A 19,371-nucleotide genomic window follows, 5' to 3' on the forward strand; every position below is an offset into this window, starting at 1 on the left:
GTTAGAGAATATTATTTGTTTTACAAAATTATTAGTAGATAAATTACCGTAGATAAATTAATATTAGAAGCCGTGCCTATGATTGTGATTTGATCATCGCGAAATTTTAAAATGTTGACTTATTATATTTTAAAATTTAAGTTATTATTACCTCGAAATTTAAACCCGATATTTTCCCCTATAAATAAAAATTATTGTCTTCAAACATGACAATTCTTTACTATTATTGCATTTAAATACGTCAAAATGTGGAATTTTTATTTAACCAAATCGATTCTTTCCTAAAATCTTGAAATATTGACTTATTGCCTTAACATCTTAACATTTTAAGCTTTAACACTTTATAATCCTATCACAAAATCGATATTTTGCCCCTAAAATTAGGTTTTCTTTTGCTCAAAATTTGATATTTTTTGTTATCATTTATTACCTTCCATGAACTCAACATTTTCAATCTCGAAATTTTACTCTAAAATTTTGAAATTTTGAATGAGTATCTAAAATTTAAAGATGATATTTTTTGCCTAAACATTGAAAGCATTTTCTTGAAATTCGATTTTTTTTATCTTTATTACGTTTGAGTACCTTGAAATTTAAGATAATACAAATTTATAAGATTTTCAGAACCCATTTACCACATTTTTTAAAACCTAGATCAATAAATTCAAGAACTCATGCTCAACTCTTGTAATGCAAATCAGTACAATAAATATAAGTAAGTATATAGATAAGTAATTGTACTACTAAGTAAGGGTATGTTACCTTAAGGGTGTCGTCGGGGGAGAGTGTTGTTAATATTGGTCTTCCTCGGAGCTCTGTAATATGATAATACTCCGTAATAATGTAATTAGCGACCTTACAAGCATTGAATCAAATACAACATAAACATTCTTTGCAAAGATAAGAGTGTTTCTGAGCCAACAGAGGCTCCCGCTTAACGAAGCAAAGACCGGCAGGACTATTTTGCTCTCAGGGACATCCAGGCTAAGAACGCAGATGTTCCTAGGGGTACACCTGAACCCTAAGCTTCAATGGATCAGCATATTGACTATCTGAGTAAAAACCTCTCAGAGGACTTATATATTCTCAGAAACCTAGCATCGAGCATGAGAGTCACACGAGGTCTTAGGAACAGCTTATTATACCATTTTTTACACTCTTCTGACATATTATGCAATCTTGGTCTGGGAACATTCGGCAGGAATGCTAAGAGTTTTTCGTCTGCAACGTAAGGCTTTCAGAGTTCTTGCAGGCTTTGGGTTTAGGGACGTGTAGATTATAGAGCCTATGGGACTCTGGGAATTCTTACTGTACTCTCCTTGTAATATCCTTGAGAACCTTATGTTTGTTAAGAAGAGCGGGGAGCATTGTGAGACCCATGGAGGCGTGTACAGTTAGAATACTAGACAGAGATGTGATCTTATTCCAGCCTATTTGAGGCTAACAAGGTATTAAACTGGATTAAACTTAAAAACTCTTTCGACAACTCAGTTTAAAAGTAAAATTAAGGAAATTTTAATAAGAACTCTATTTTATAGTATTAGTTAAAAATATCTGAAATAACAATTTTAATCCGTGTCTATTTTTTATTTTTTTATTTTTCCTAAATTTGTATGTAACTGAAACTTTAGTTTCTTTCTATGTTCCTTTTTTATTCTTGACGTATGTTAGGCTATTAGCAGTTTACATCAATAAATGAATTTGAATTTTGAATTTGAATCGGGTATAAAAGTCTAAGACTAAGAAAAAAAATATTTCCAAAAGATCCAGACAGTCAAATAGAAATAAAGAGATGATATAAAACAGGTGTAAAAGTTCAAGCCTCAGACTTATCACTCCAAGGTATCACAAAGAATAAAATGAAGTTGTCTTTCAATTTAGTGAACTTTGCCAAAAAAATACAATTTCCAGAAGATCCATCCAGTATTATCTAAATCAAAAAGCGATATATACATACATTAATTTAGATGATATTTTTAATGGAAAACCCTCAATCAAACTTTCGTCTCATCTCAGTAAAATCACATGAAGGGTTTTTAATAAAGAGTGAAGCCTTAATACAGAGTAATTTTCTTGTCACTTCACTTGGGTTTCATCTTGGTTATGGCAGGTGTCTGCTCGTTATATGTGCGTTATTAGATTCCAAAAGACCACCATGCAGCCAAAGAAATGCCAAAGAATATGTTGCAATGAAAATGTCAACAGTGTAAATCCTCTCATTTGCGGCGGTTGCGAGCCCTTTTTCATTTACTGCCTTTTCGACGGTAAAGACTAAGAAAATTACCGTACAAACATCCACGTGGTATAGTACGATTTCGTTCTAATAGCTTCTTAAAGTAGAGAATGTTCTCGCAGTATTCTGAAGATAGGACCTCTACGAGTATTAGAAAGAGGGTGGATTTATTTAACTTATAGGCATATTAGATTTACTATTAAAATATACATATATGTAAAACAGCAGTTGGTCCAATTCTGTAACAAATCAGATATTGGTTCCGAATTAATCGGGTTTCCGTGAAAATCACTCATGAAAATTAACCTGTTGTCATACATATCGGTGATCATTTTCTCAAGGTTATAGATTCTGGTAATTTTGTATTGGAGTTCTTTTTTCAAGCATAACATTTTAAAATGGTTTAAGTCACATTTATCTAAAAGTTTTCAAAGAATTAAATTTAAAAATTCTACATCTGAGACTGTATATGTTGAATATAGTGGAGAACTATACTCGGTCCATTGATGTTTCTATTATACATTATTGTTGTTAAACAAACTAAAATTGTAATATCATTAATGAACTTAATATTTGATTTTGCTGGCCCTACAGTAATAAAGTTAGCTTATATGCAACAAAGTCTAAATTCTGCGTATTTGCTGTAAATGAAGAAAAATTGCTATATGATAAAAATATTAAATTCTTGAATACAATCTTGGACTCTAATTTGAACTTTCGTGTACACGCTAACTTGATATTGTAAGAAAGTTTTCAAAAAAAGTCAGATTTATTAACAGAATAGGCAAAAAGATGTCAATTTATACCAAACATTCATTATGCTCTTTCACTTCTTTATATACAGTTTTGTTCGACATTACTATACAGCTTACACAATATAAAATTTAACAACTCGAGAAAATTCAAAATAGGGCTATGAGAATGATCCTCTTATGTAACCGCTACACATCTATTAAGACCATGTTGGATATTGTGAAACCGTTCAGCAAAGAATTATGTTTAATTTTAATTTATTTATATTCAAATTAAAAGGAGGCATTTTATTTAAATAAGACATTTTAAAATGACGGAAAGCAAAGGTAAATATCGAATAGGGGAACATATGGTATTTTGCAAGTTTTGACGGGTGTACCTCAAAGGTCAATATTTGGTCTTATTTAAATTTTGATATATACCTTTGATCTCTTTTCCATATCTAATGCTTACTCCTATCAAGTTTATACTGATTAGGTTCAACTTTACCATAGTTTTAATGTAAAACAAGAGCCAAAATAATAACATAATTATTCGTAATTTTGACCAAACTGTGAGCATTTTATTTTGGTTATTAGATGTAGTACCAATGTTTTGATTTGTTTAACAAATTATCAAGTAATGTAATAACTTGTATTAGTGTTAGTCAGTTTAGTTTAAGAGGCTAATGAAAGCATATATATTAAGCAACTTTTGAGACCTATTATTAGTTTATTGTTTTTTTGCTGGATTTTTAAATTTTATTTTTTTTTAAGTTAATGCACTCACATGGAAGCAAGACTTCCATGTGACGCTATGGTTATCTATTGGAACTACCGAGACGGTGCCTAACGTCTCCCAGGAAAAGTAACCGACATGCCCTGTTTATCCTAGTTAATATAAAAACCCCAACCTAAAAAACATGTGTCGCAATATGCTTGAACCATCAACACGAGCCGACCTTGTGATGCAATGCAATTAATACCATCGATTGTTATTATTTGGGAATGCAATGGAAGCACGGTTATCAATTTACATATATTGTGTATTATTTTATACTTGTATAGCCCCATCTATGTAGATTTTACTAAATAAAGATTATTATTATTATTATTATTAATATTGATGGCAATTCTACAGGATAACGTTCTTTCATGGAAGGAGCATTCTACATTCGTTTGTACGGAGCTAAGTAGTTGCTGTTATGCCATTAAAAACCTTAAGCCAATTTTAACTGACAGCCATCTTTTGGGGGGTTGCCTAATTACAGCCAATGTATGGTGCTCAATTCTGGGAAGTCTCAATTTATGCTTAAATTATTTTTTCGCAACTTTATTAATTTGTAAATTATTTACTTATTAATTTATATTTATAACGTAAACTTTATTTTACAGGTAACCCAATACAAACGAATCAAGAGGTGTCGGGTCTGGACTGTTCGCTGGCCAATCAATTGGCTTAATCCATCCGACCTACAGATTATATTTCTTGTTTAAACATCACACAACACCTTATGCAGTGGGGATGGGTAGATCTTTAAGTTTCATTTTAATTTAATATGTAAGCACCTCTACATATTTCTTCGTCGACAAGTTTCCGTTATAAAAGAAAAGTCCTACTTGATCATTTAAAATGCCACATCATAGAAATATGTAAAAATTGCCGCTCTTAAAACTTAATCTTTTGTTATTCAAGGGGGTTGATCCTTGACCAAATGCAAACAGTTTTTCGATTGTAAATACCTGCGGTTGTAAAGGTGCATTCATCGGTCCACAATTTTTTTTTAAGTTATTACCCTTTCCTTATAGTACTTAGTACTAATACATCTCTTGAAAAAATCAATTATTTCTTTCCTCTACACTTTGAGCTTGAACAGGTAATATTCTTTAAGCATAATACTTATGCTTTATTAAAGTTGAGTGAATTTTTTTAACCGAGCAATCAAAGTAACTTTTGGCATCTTCTATGGAATGATTTAGGTGTTCTAAAAAGAAATTAAACATTTTTAATGGGCAATCTGAGAGATACAAAGATCCAAATACAATAGCGTATATTTTAATGTGTTAATTTAGTAAAAATTTACCCACCGATGCTATATTTGCGAAATATAGCAAAATATATTATTATTCTTCTTGATCGACGAGATCTGTCCGAAGTTTTCCTTGTAAAGTTTTTCCTATACGAAATGCTTGTTGTATATTTCTAAATGTATTTTCCACGTAAAGGAAACGTGGCATTAATGTCAATGGAAATAATAATGTCTTCTGAATTACTTGTTTCCTAGTAAACGTCAAACAATAACAATTCACCGCATACCAAGATCTTCAATATTAAATTATTTTACAGTTTGGTGCCCGATATTTCCAAAACGGTTTAATTAAAAGTAGTTAAACTTAATTAATTGTAGTAATTTGGGTCTTTTTAACTATAAAGTCCGATACAGGGTGTTCCATAAGAAAAAAACTGACCATCTCTCAAAATTTGACATTTCTTAACGAAACCAAAATTTTGACATTGGATTCAAAAATTTTAAGTAAAACTTTAAAAGTTTAATATTCTTTTTTTTTACTTTTCACCTTATCCCTATAGAGAGGAGGTGAATAGTGAATATATGGGTAAAGACCTTGTACCTCAAAAGCAATAACTATTTAAATTTAAACTTGATTACCCACCATAAATTAGTTACTTTTACATACAGAAAATAAATAAAACAATAAAAAAATACATGAAAATAATAGACATATCAATTTGTTATCGCCTACGATGAAGTATCATGTTTTAAATTTTTAAAACTTCGCATTTAAAAATTATATATTAAAAATATTATTTTCTATAAAAAATGAGGTTTAGGTATAGGAAGACCTTATTAAATTCGAACAAGAATTCATTGTCACATTTATTGGTGATGTGATTTATGATCATAAAATACAAGGTTTCCATTTAAGTTAAGCAACTTACAGCCTTTTAAAAACTGTAATAATTTAAACTTAATTTTTGAATGTCCCGTATAAAATAGAACCTTTTTTGCAAATGAAATAGTCCTATGGTTGGAACCTTTGGTGTGACGCTCAAATTACGAGACAGTTTTACCACTAATCAATAATCAAAACTCTTTATTTTTACTCTCGACACGTGTTTCGCTACCGATGTTAGTATCTTCGGGAGAAGATAAAACCTAAACTAAAACTATTTACAGATCTTCTTATACAGTGCTTTCATTTCAAAACGATCCACCCTTAATAACATAAAAAAAACACGTCAAATTATAGATACAGGGGGACGTTTAACTAACCTCACTTTAATATGTCAAATGGGAACCCCCATCGTGTGATACATCATAGTAAGGAGCGTAAAATTCTCTATTCAGCGGTACCAAAAAAAATTAAATCGGTAAATGTGTAAGCAAATAGTTAGCGAAAATGTCTAGAAATAATGAATATTTTATTTACGCCAAACTTTGGTATGTCAAATGGCTACTCCATGGTGTGATACATTATTTTAAAGGGCATTCAATATGCTATCAATGGTTGTACAAAAAAATTAAATTGATTGACCAAGAAGCAATTAAAGTGTAAATCGGTAGGGTAGAAAAACAAATTTAATTAGTTTAACAAATTTATTTTATTAAATGTTCAAAATGCGCGCCGTTATTAGCAAGACAATAAAAAAGCTTATTTTTAAACTCCTTACGAACATTGGCAAGGGTCTGCCCGCTAATTTCTCTGCATTCTTGAAATATTCTATTTTTTAAATTCTCAATACTCTCAGGTGGGGTTTTATAAACTTTGCTTTTTAAGTAGCCCCAGAGAAAAAAGTCCAGTGGGGTTAGGTCCGGAGACCGCGCAGGCCATTCGATTGCACCACGTCTGCCAATCCATTTTTCTCGAAAATTTTGATCAAGCCACTCTCGAACTACCAAAGTGTAGTACGCGGGAGCTCCATCCTGCTGAAAATTTATATTATTTTCATTCAATAATATAGCACCATGTTGATCTACTTGATTTTCCATAGATTGGATGATGGAAGGGTATATTGCATTTTCTAAAAGGTTTAAATAAATTTCGCCAGTCAAATTTTCTACCAAAAAAAAATGGCCCGATTATTTCATTCCCATAAATTCCTGCCCAAACATTAATTTTTTGGGGATATTGGGTATGGCCTTCCCGAAAAACATGCGGATTTTCATTATCCCAGTATCTACAGTTATGTCTGTTCACCAGGCCATTTAAAAAAAAGTCGATTCGTCGCTGAAGCAAATGTTCTTCAATAAATGGGGATCGTCGTCAATTCGCTGGCACATCACTTCACAAAATTGAATTCTCCTATCAAAATTATCTTCTGAGAGTTCATGAAGAATATGAATTTTACAAGGAAAGAACTTATTTTTTTTAAAACTTTATGTACGGAACCAGTGGAAATATTTGTTGTATTGGAGTGTTTTTTTGTACCTATTAGGTAGGTTTCGCAAAAAATATAAGTGAAATTAATACACATACAAAGTTATAAGACTGCAAAGATTTTTGCAAAAAATTTGAAGACACTCTTTTTTCTCGCAAATAACGGTACACATTCTTTACTTGAAAAAATAAATAATTTGCTTGAACTAAATGTACTGTTTGTTACTACACATTTTAACTTCTTAATTACTTGTATTTTTTTTTGATGATCTATTATAAAAAATGTAAGAATTTTGAAATGATGTAGGTACCACACTAAAAGTATTCATTTATAATACCAAAGTTTGGCGTAAATAAAATATTCATTGTTTCTAGACAATTTCGCTAACTATTTGCTCACACATTTACCGATTTCATTTTTTTTGGTACTGTTGAATAGAGAATTTTACGCTGCTTGCTATGATGTATCAGACGATGGGGGTAATAATTTGACGTGTTTTTTTTTTTTTTTTTTTTTTTTAAGAAAGTTATTAAAAATATAATATCGTTTTAAAATGAAAGCACTGTATACTAATGATGTAACTAATAGAGCGGAAAAAGCAATTAAGCAAATCTTAAACGCTAACTAAGCTATATAATTGACTATAATGGAATGGACCTTAATCCCTGTTAAGAATGTTTTTCTGATTTTTGAATATTGCTAAGCTTTCGTATGCATTTAATTTTCTATTGTTATTAACTGGTTTAAGTAATTTTAAGTTGACTTTCCTTATAAAGTGACCAGTATTTAAAATATTTCAGCCAAACTTGACTTTGCAATTCTTTCATATTTCACATGAGCTACATGTTTTTTTTAAATCTGACATTAATTGATCTTCTGGTTTGTCCTGTGTACTTTTTACCATCTTCGTTGCAAATAATCTCATAGATCCCAGACTTTTCATTGGTCTTTATTTTATCTTCTGAGGTTCCTAAAAGATTTCGTAACTTGGCCAAACTTTGACAGACTATTCTTAGTTTCAAACTTAATCAATAATAATTAATTTAATAAGTCTTTGAAAACCCTATCAAAGCCTCTCGTCAAGATAGGATCATATGGTATTGCAAGGAAGGTTTGCTTATTTTCATCTTATTGAAATGTGGAAGATTTTTTAAGATTAACTTCAAACTTATGTCTTCTAATCAGTTTCCTTGATTTCATTAAAAAGTAGCACGAAAACTGCATCTCTCTATCTCTTTTTATAAACGAGAAGCTTCATAACACATACGAAAATGGGACACTCTTGCACATACATGTATATTATGTATGTATGGTCATGTATACTTGTGAAATTATATATCTTATCAATTAACTTAAAAAATGGCTTGTTTAATAAAATTGGCAATTTAAGAATAATAATTATATTTTAACGTAAGTCTATTTGTGTTTTAAATTTTGAATTTTTTGTTTGGTAATATGACAATTTTTTCAGCTCCATTTACAAAATTTGTAAAAGTATAAACAAGTTTTGTTTAAAAAAATACCTTATGACTGTAGCAATCATGATTAGCTGGCCCAAACCACTGCATATTTTTTTTAAAAAATTTGTTTTTTTATTTTCGTCCCTACAAACTCTTGATATTTAATTTTGGCAAATCCTTTAACAAATTTTCATACTTTTTTCTAGTAGAATCGCGATATTTATAGGACAAACCAAATATGTATGTTCATGTCCACCGTAATTTTTATTTAATATGAATAATTGATCACTTAAATCACTTAAATATTCGTCAAGATTTTAAAGAAGTTGCACAGTCTTTACAGTTAAATTTTTCCAATCTTTTATTTATTAAATAGTATGGATTAGCACAATCTTTTAAGAGGCGTTTGTCTTGAGAATCTGGGGTAGGAACAATAATATTTTCAATTTTATGTTCAATAACATATTGGTTTTGGTTTGTCGTTAAACCGTCAGATTTTGATTTAGATGAATCAACTAATAATAATTGTCTTATCAGAATCACTTTCGCAATTGGAGAATTTTGAAGGGCTTAAAAAATCCGATATGCTTTTTATTCTAAAAAAAGGTCGAAAATATCTAACTGTAGGATTAAGATTCCAATCACCACGCTACCTAGCTATTGAAAAAAAGTTTTCCAAAAAATGCTTGTTTAATCTGTTCGTTAACAAGAAATTAGTGTTTTCTTTTTGTTGGTCTTCATACGATGTTTTAATTGCGTTTTAATAACTAGTTTAATCTGTCGTGTAGGGTTCAAGCTATCCATATTTATTATTTGAGAGTCTTTATCATACAGGGTGTTTTTAAGTAAATTTAAGCATTATACTATACAACCTAGTCTGCCCATGGTAAAATAAACAGGGTAAATGTGTTTTAAAGACTCCGTTTTAAGAAGTCATTCATTAAATTATACCAAGTACTTCAAAAGTTATTCAAGTAATACCATCAAGTAAATTTTCAGTGGCGTCTTTAAGAGGCGGTATCTTCTTAGGGAGGGCCATTAAAGATTTTTTTTATAGGAAAGTTCCATAATAATTGTTTATTTTCTATCTGAATCCGAGAGATTTCCTACATTTTCCGGGACATCCTGTATAGATCTCTGAACATCTGAGATATGTGTACCATCTTGATAAATAACTTTTTTTTCTCATTTGCTATTGCATTGAAGATTATTTTAGATTTTTATTATACAGTGTGTCCCAGAATGAGCGAATTTATACGTAAAAATTACAAAAAATGTTGGGGTCGAAATTTGACCGTTTGGCATCCAGCCCTGCTTGATTAAAAAATGAAATTCAGCACATTTTAATTTTTTTTAAATCAAGCATGCCTTGATACGAGCATTTTTTTAAATTTATGAGTAGGTAAAGTAGTATTTCTAGGCAAGATATAAAAAAAGTTTATAAGAAAAAGTCGTTTAGAATGCAGAATTATGCCCGAATACCGAATTTCATAACCATAGGCCTACTTTGACTTTTACGTTTAAATTATTTATTATTTATTTAATTATTTATTCTCACTTTTTTAAATGTTTAAACAAAAACCAAAAAAATATTAATAGTGAAATTATTTTAAAAATTATTGCCCTTGGACTAATTATAATAATATTATAATTAGTCCAAGTTATTAATAATATTATCAGAATTTACAGAAAAATGGTAAATTTGGAGCAGAAAATTTTCATTGTGCATTGTGTATGATAGTGGAAATAGTATGTCGTTAAAGTACGTTTTAAATCTTTTTCGAGAAAAATATCCGCAAGTCGAAATAACAATATTTTCTGCGAGATGACTAATTAAACTTTTTGAGGCTACGGGTAGTGTTGAGTTAAAAAAAAAAGCAGAAAAAGAGATAAGATGACGATGCTGCTACAATCATTGCTTTGGTCAATTGCTGGGAACCCTCGGATGTTATTGAGAATTAGGTTGGCGGTTCTGAATATAAGCAAATCTTAATTACAAAGAATTTATCATGCCAATAATATTAAAGCATTCAAACCAAGGTTGCATACTTTAGAAGAGGGGGATGAAGCGCGCCGTTTATTATTTTCTGCTTGGTTAGGCGATAAAATTTTAGAGAACAGGGATTTTCATAGGAAAATAATATTCTCGGACGAATCTACTTTCACGACAAATGATGTAATTTCATCCCGAAATTGTCAGTTTTGCTCCAATGAAACGCCAAACTTTGTAATCCATGGCAAGAGACAATATTTTATATTTAGACAACGTATGGTGCGCTATACAGGGTGTTTCAGAACTATGGGATCAAACTTCTGGCGGCTGTTCAGTGCAACAGAAGAATCAATTTGAGTATAGGAACCCATGTCCGGAAATGCGTCACTACGCCACTACGGCCCTAAGACGCGTTAAAATTTATAAAAAACATTAATTACCTAAATAGGATTTGCTGCATTTATTTTTACCTTTGTACATGATACCATAACAACAATTATTTAAAATCAACGCTTATCAATGTCAATTCTCAATGTCATGTTTACAAATTTTATAGCTTACAATTTTTAAACATTTATTGCTAATGGAAAACTTTACCAATCAAGAATTAAAGGATATGCATTTGGCATACGGAGCAACAAACTGCAATGCACGAGCAGCATCGCGGTTGTATCACGAACGTTATCCCGAACGACAGCATCCTGGATACAAAAAGTTTATTGCGGTTCATCGGCAGCTCGCTGAGACAGGCATGTTTAAGACCAAGATGCATGATACTGGTGTTGCTAGAACCGTAAGAACGGTCGAATTTGAAGAAGAGGTGTTTCAGCGAATTGCCGATGAACCATCAAATAGCACACGTGACGTCGCTAAGAATATGAATACGAGTAACGCTTCTGTCTGGCGGGTACTACACGAGCAACAACTATATCCTTACCACTTCCAGAAAGTTCAAGGTATGACTGCAGCCGATTATCATTCTAGAGTTCAATTTTGTCGAAGGCTTCTGGATCACATCATTGCACAACCAAATTTTTTACGATATGTTTTGTGGACCGATGAAGCCTCTTTCACAAGAGACGGTATTTTTAATAGTAGGAATAGCCATGTTTGGGACGAAGAAAATCCTTATGTAATTTTTCCAAGAAAACATCAGAATCGTTGGTCTATCAACGTATGGACAGGCATTGTTAATGATTATTTAATTGGGCCATATCTTCTACCGGAACGGTTAACAGGACCTATTTATCTGCGTTTCTTGGAGGAAGTTCTCCCAGAACTCCTTGAAAATGTTCCATTAAACGTTAGACAGCAAATGTGGTTTCAGCATGATGGAGCGCCGGCTCACTTTGCTGTACAAGTATGCGAGTATTTGGCTCAGCGGTTTGGGCACCGTTGGATTGCCAGAGGTGGAGCAGTTTCTTGACCTCCTAGGTCACCCGATTTAACGTCGCTCGGTTTTTTCTTGTGGGGACATGTAAAGTCTTTACTCTACGAAACTCCAGTAGAATCAGAGCTAGACTTAATTGGAGGAATAACAGCAGCATTAAAAATCATTCAAAACGAGGATCAAATTTTTAGTGTAGTCCGCCGAAATCATGTGCGGCGTTTAAATCAGTGTATTGAAATCGGTGTTGTCATGGTATCATATACAAAAGGTAAAAATAAATGCATCAGATCCTATTTAGGTAATTAATATTTTTTCTAAATTTAAACGCGTCTTAGGGCCGTAGTGGCGTAGTGACACATTTCGGGACATGGGTTCCTATACTCAAATGGATTCTACTGTTGCACTGAACAACCCCTAGAAGTTTGATCCCATAGTTCTGAAACACCCTGTTTTTTTACCATTTAGGTATTATTGGACTATATTAAAGGATCTCTTAATCAAGAAATGTATCTTCAAATTTTGGAAAGATTTTTTGAAGAATACTTCGAACTCTTATGATTAAAGGATAAATCTTTATTTTCAACACGACGACTGTCCAGCGCACTCCACTATTCGAGTCCCATATAGCACAGGACATCTTCAAGATGTCTTATTAAAGATATCGTTAATATGTCCAATAGAATTTATTTTTAAGATATCTGTTTTATATCCTTTCCTATAGATATTTTAAGGATTAATAAATATACAGACTGATTGATAGTTATGGTACCTTAAACGTTTACGGAGAACGGACAATAGAATTGTTTTGAAAATTTGGCATTAAGGGTTTCAGCTCGTGATCTAACAACTAAAAATATTTTTATCAATGCAGCGTTGCCGCTTATACCAAAAAGTAGTAGCAACATTGTTATTTTAAATGGAATACTCTGCATATTATTTTATTTTCTGATCCGCTGTATCTTTATGATTGTTTTTGTGTAAGGTATTCCTATACCTAGTTTTAGTGGTTTTCGAGAAATTAATTATTTTCTTTATTTTTTGACTAAAACATAGTTCCAAATAAATTTTTATTACTACGGCACTGGAACGCGCAGAAAATTGAAATTATAAGCGTAATTTACAAAAGTATTGTACATTATAAAAATTGTACATTTTATTGTACATTCTTCACTATAAAAATTTGTTCTACATTATACAGGGTTGGTTAAAATTAGTGATTTTGCCGCTAGATACACAAAAATTGAAATCCCTTTTTAACGAGGTATTATGTTCCTATATATAAGTAGTTTAGTTTCTGAAATAAAAGCAAGTTTCTGTAAAAATTTTAGACATATTTGCCTTACACGGCCATGTAAGGTCATGACCAAACAATGCTATGCTAATGACGTTTGACAGTTACATTTAGTTGATCAATAATAGTAAAACACGTGGGTGTTTCTTTAAAATATATAGTTAACTAAAAATTAATTGAAATGGAAAGAAATAGTTATTCAAATGAAGTTTTGATGAATCTATTTATTATGGGCAATGTGATAAAATAGTAGCAAGAACATGCCGAAAGCTAAAAGAAAATTTGTGTAAATACAAAATAACTTTATAGAATTTGTTTCATAACTTAAGAATTATTTAATTAGTTATCCTAAGATTTTATAAGTAATTTACAATAAATTTTCAAAATGATGCCATTAACTTCTAAGCACTTCAAAATTCTGCGTTGTACCGCATGTGTTGTCGCTGCTTGTATTTCAGAAGGATCTTGTTGACCAATGCAATTGATAAGTCGTTAACGTTGTTCCTGTTTACTGTTTCCGTTGTCTTGTATACCATTTGTTTTAAATTACCCCAAAAGTAAAAATCAAGTGGTGTAAGGTCAAATGATCTCGCAAGATGTCATCCTATGGTCCCAAACGCCTAAACCAGTGGTCATCGAATTTCTCAAATAACTCACGTGTCACCTCCTTAGTGTAATGAGCGGGTGCCTCATCCAATTGGAACCAGCAAGTGCGATAATCTTCTAGCGTTAAATTTACGAGAAAATCTTCCTCTACTGAGCGCAAAATCTGAAGGTATTTATGGGAATTTAATGACTCGTCGTAAATGAAAAAAGCTATTTCCTTTTAGTAAACAAAAAACATTAAAACTAAATTTTTCTTGAAATCCCATTTCCCTAACCGCATGTGGATTTTGATTAGCCCAAAAATGTTGATTCCTTCTATCAAAAATGTCCATATTATTTTTTTTTAGAAAGTTTGGATCTTCTTGAGTGCGTGTCAGCTGACGTACTTTTGAAAATTTAAAGGGATATTATTGTCGTCCAGAATTTTTGCACAGCATAATAAGTTAGGCCAAAATCATCTCTCTGGATGGAAGCTTGTGGATATGCGTGAAAGTAGGCTTAAAACATTCACGATGTTGTCCTCATCAGACGTTACAGGCTTGGGTAAACTTGTATTATTTTTAAGTTGTGAACCAAATTGTATAATATATTTTGTATTTGCACAAATTTTCTTTTATCCATTTTTTATAAATTGGGTACATTTCGTTGAACTTTCTTCATATTCTTGCTACAATTTTGTCACATTGCCATTGTTACATTGTAGGTAAATACTACTTTACCTACTCATAAAATTTAAAAAATGGTCGTATCAAGGCATTATGCCAAATTTTATTTTTTAATCAAGCAGATGCCAAACGCTAAAATTTCAACAAATACTGTTTTTGTCATTTTTACGTATAAATTCACTCATCTTGGCACACACAGTAGTTCTTAGACTTACTTTCAAACTTTTTGTAGTACTGTATGTAGAAAATCTTATACTACACGAAGAAGTGTATTTTGTGGTAAAAATGTCCTCTCGAGCAAACCGGACTATATTATCAGAATTACCGGCGTCGCGCGTCCATTCGTTTTGTTTATCTCGCGCCAAGATCGGCGAATGTGTTCCTCGGATCGTCAGTTCTTTTATGAACGCGCTTCACTCGCTACGATCGGGAATTCGAAGCGTAAAATCGATCACTTGCGGACAATCATTTACGCGAAGTTTTGCGCATTTTTTTAATTTAAAAAATTGGTTGGTGTTTCATAGAGAGAAAATATATTTTCCTTGGTTTGGCAGTAAATAATGTCAGTTTAAGGTTACATGTTTAATAGGTAATACTTATATAATATTTATATTTTGTTCGTTATATTATATGGTTAAACAAAAGTAAGTTTTCCCAATATACAGTGTGGCCCAAATTGGGTGTACATGTATGGGTATCTTGGAAACTATAAGAGATAGAAAATTGGTTAAATGGGGAATGTTGTAGGGCATTTATTTGCCAATTTAGTGCGGCTTTCAGAACGATTTTATCTTTTTCTCATTTTGAAATATTTGGAAAAAATCAAAACGTTGCATTTTTGAAAAAGGGTTGTATTTTTTTTATTTCAACGTATTTTTAAAATGTGTAAAAACATTATTAGGATAACTTTTTAAGGACAACACATACCTGAATTCAGTTTTTATTTTCGACGTTTTGGTTCTGAGATTTCATCCTCAACTTCTTTTTTTTATGGCGACCATTGTTTTTTTGCTAAATTAAAAAGATCTTTTTTTCCTTTAAAATGATGTATACTTGTTAAAACATTTTTCACATTTCTTTAAAACACTTCTAGTTACCTTGCGCAGGGTGTTATTCCCTATGCTATTGGTTCTATTTATATTAAAGGCATTCCGAACCTTAGAAGATTGAAAGGCTAGAATTAGTAAACAACAACTTTGTTTGAGTTCAACATATGCACAGGGGCAAGGGGAGTGTTTTGTTTACAAACATATTCATCGATTCTCTGTTGTCAATTTTACACGCATTTTTAAAAGAGGAAATTTTCAGCTATACAGGGTGGTCCATTTAACGTGAGACATCGCAATATCTAAAAAACTAAACATGTATCCAGAAAATGCTTCATGTGAAGTTCGAATAGTTTCCAGGGGGGCATAAAATGACGTCATTGGTTTGACCTTGAGTGGACGTCTTCAAGGTAAAATGAAGGTCCACTTCACTTTTTTGCATAGAAACCTCTATTTTTTTTAAGTATCTGATTTAACGTTAAAAAATATGTAACTTTCATCTAAAACTTTTTTACATGCGACCTCTTCTTTTCAAGATATTAATTCTTGATTCTTTTACGATTTTTTTCCTTGACAATGACATTTGCCCTTGTAGGTAATATCTGATACTCTTTCAAAAGGAGTGAAAGTATTTTATGATAGAATTTTATTATCAACAGAATCAAAAACTGGAAAATAATTTCAATAAAATGTTCATAGTTGACCTTCCAGTTCTATACATTTTTCGACTCGCTTTCTAAACGATCGATGACCAGAGTGCAGCATCTGTGGAGTTATCTGCCCGCAAACCTCCGTGATTCGCAGCTTCATATTTTCGGGAGTCGTTGGTGGATCGCGATATACGATCTCCTTCAAATAACCCCATAAAACAAAATCTAAGGGCATCAAATCAGGTGACCGTGGCGGCCAATGGACTGCTCCACCGCGACCTATCTAACGTCCATTGAAGTCACGATCCAACACTTGGCGCGCAACGCGTGAATAATGTGCAGGACAACCCCTTATGCTGGAACCACATATTTAGTCTCACTTCAAAACACACATCTTCCAAAAATACTGGTAGAATCTCCAGCAAAAAATTACGGTATTTTTGGCATCAATAAAATAAGGTCCTATGACTTTATCATTGATGATGCCACACCAGACATTCACAGACCATGGCCGCTGATGTTCTATCGCTCGAAACCACCTGGGATTTTCAACTGCCCAATAATGGATGTTATGACGATTAACTACACCATAGTTAATGTAAATTAAGCGTTATCGGTGAATAAGACGCGCAGAAAGAAATTGTTATTTTCATACAACTGATTTTGGGCCCATTCCCAAAACAGCACTCGATTTTGGAAATCATTCCCGTGAAGCTCTTGATGTAACGACAAGTAATACGGATGAAACTTATGGCGTGTTAAAATTCTCAGGACACATGTTTTGGAGATTCCAGAAGCAGAAGAAATTGATCGTGAGCCTACTCCAAGATTATGGGCAACTGCAGCTAAGACGGCAATTTCATTATTTTGATGGTAATGCTTCTCTTTCATGATCGATTTATCGTTCACACACTTCCTTCACAATCTTCTATAAAGTGTTATTCAATTATTCTGGGCATCTTCCAATGCATCGATTGCCGCTTGGTTTCAACATCGTATTGAAAAATCCACGTTTCGTCGCAAGTAATATTGTTTTTCATCAGTCCGGGATCTTCTTCTAACCTTTCAAGGAAATCTGAGCAAACCTGTTGACGCAAGAGCTTTTGGTCAGGAGTCAGGTTTTTTGGCACCAACTTCGCACAGACTTTGGTCATGTGTAATTCTTTCTGTATTGTATGTATTCTTTTCCGTGTAAAATTTTTTTAACCGATTCTTTATCGGCGTTTACAGCCTCGGCAATCATTCGGGTGCTCATTCGACGATCTTCACGCACAATTTGGTTGATTTTGGTCACTGTTTCCGGAGTTGAAACAGTGACAGGGCGACCTGAGCGCTGGTCATCTTTAGTGCTCTCTCGGACCTGACTAACGCGCTTACATTACTCAAAAACACGCGCACGAGAGAGAGAATTTTCCCCATAGGCCTCTTGCAACAATTTATAGCACTCAGTCGGAGTTTTTTTCAATTTAACGAGAAATTTAAGATTGATGCCTTGCTCTTGTTTTTCGTCACACATGGTTTTCGGCACGAGAAAAAAACACGTTCGTTTCAAACCGCTACTGCACGAATACTATAATAGTGACGAAAATGTGTTTTGGTGCGTGCATAGACAAGATATCTAGATATCCAACGCACTACTCGTTTTTTTCCCCACCTGTCTAGGGCGCCCTCTAGGCACGCAGTCTCGTTATTTAATAGCCAGACCTCGTACACATATCTATAGTTATGATCTTGTTTCAATAAAAATTACAATAAGGTAGATTAGTTTCCCATATAGCAATACTGTCCCTTTAAAGAAGTCAGCACTCGGTATATATTATCTGATGTAATATAAAACTCATATTTGTTTGATACAATAAAAATATGCAAAATGTTAAAAAAATTAATCTTAAAACATAAATTATTAAGAAATCTATTAAATATTTAATTTACATAAAAATGCTTAGTTCATAAACAGTAATATTACTTATATTTAAAGCATACTCTATTATGAATAAATATTTATCATGTCAATATTTTTTGACGACGTCACTGGTAGTAATTCCTTATGTCGGTGGCATCAAGAATGGGATCGAGCGGCGTTGTCATGTCATTATCATTTTCTTTAAATACATTATCTACTTAACGTAAATTAAATTCAAATAACGTAACGTGAATATCAACTTCATTAAAGAGTAGTTAAAATTATAGTATAGTTTATTAAAAAAAAAAGTTTGATATTTTATTGAGGAGGAACAGTAGTATTGTTTTGTGTCTGTCAAACTATGTGACAAATTCTTATTTGCAACAGTTTTTTTAAATTAATTTCTACATAGGCAATTGGCATCATTGCATCAGAGATGTTGCAAGCAAACAATCGGTCCATAGTTCCACAGTATGCTTCTTCTAGCCTTTCAATTTTCTAAGAGTAGCTGTTATTTGGCAAACTTAAGGAACCGCACGCACTCTCATATTGTTTTAAATTAATAATAATAATAATAATAGACCGTTTATATTTTCTCATAAGATATTACATATAGATAAATACAAAGAAAAAAAATCTGTCAGTGTGTATTAATTCAGCATGTAAGTGTAAAGAGGAAATAAAGGTCATGTTTCAGCTACCCTCAGAAGAAGGAGCTGCTGGGACCTTGAATATTACACTTATATTTTAAAAAAAAACGCGAACCGCATTATAAACTGTACGAATAGCATGCATACCTACATCCATAACTAACCTTAAAGAAAAAAAATCTAGATTTGTCTACCTTACTTATTATTTACTAATAGGAGGCAGGAAAGGAGGAACGAGGCGGACAGGTATATTGACTATATTTCTGTTGTAGACTCTTATAGTAGAAAAAAAATACATTTAAAAATTTATATTTCCAAACGCGCGCCACATACAAACACGGAATACTGACACAA

General features: G+C 32.1%; 2 protein-coding genes across 5 annotated transcripts in view; one reads left to right on the forward strand and one right to left on the reverse strand.

Annotated features, from left to right (window-relative positions):
- The window catches only part of LOC126739392 (E3 ubiquitin-protein ligase MYCBP2), a 714,511-nt gene that overhangs the window by 474,534 nt on the left and 220,606 nt on the right, over window positions 1-19,371 (reverse strand). The window lies entirely within an intron of this gene.
- LOC126739412 (uncharacterized) overlaps window positions 15,153-19,371 on the forward strand; it is a 49,879-nt gene continuing 45,660 nt past the window's right edge. The window contains exon 1 of the mRNA XM_050445087.1: window positions 15,153-15,357. The gene's annotated coding sequence lies outside the window, so the exon portion shown is untranslated. The remainder of the gene's footprint in view (window positions 15,358-19,371) is intronic.

Source organism: Anthonomus grandis, chromosome 8 (genome assembly GCF_022605725.1).
Source record: "Anthonomus grandis grandis chromosome 8, icAntGran1.3, whole genome shotgun sequence".
Lineage (NCBI taxonomy): Eukaryota > Metazoa > Arthropoda > Insecta > Coleoptera > Curculionidae > Anthonomus > Anthonomus grandis.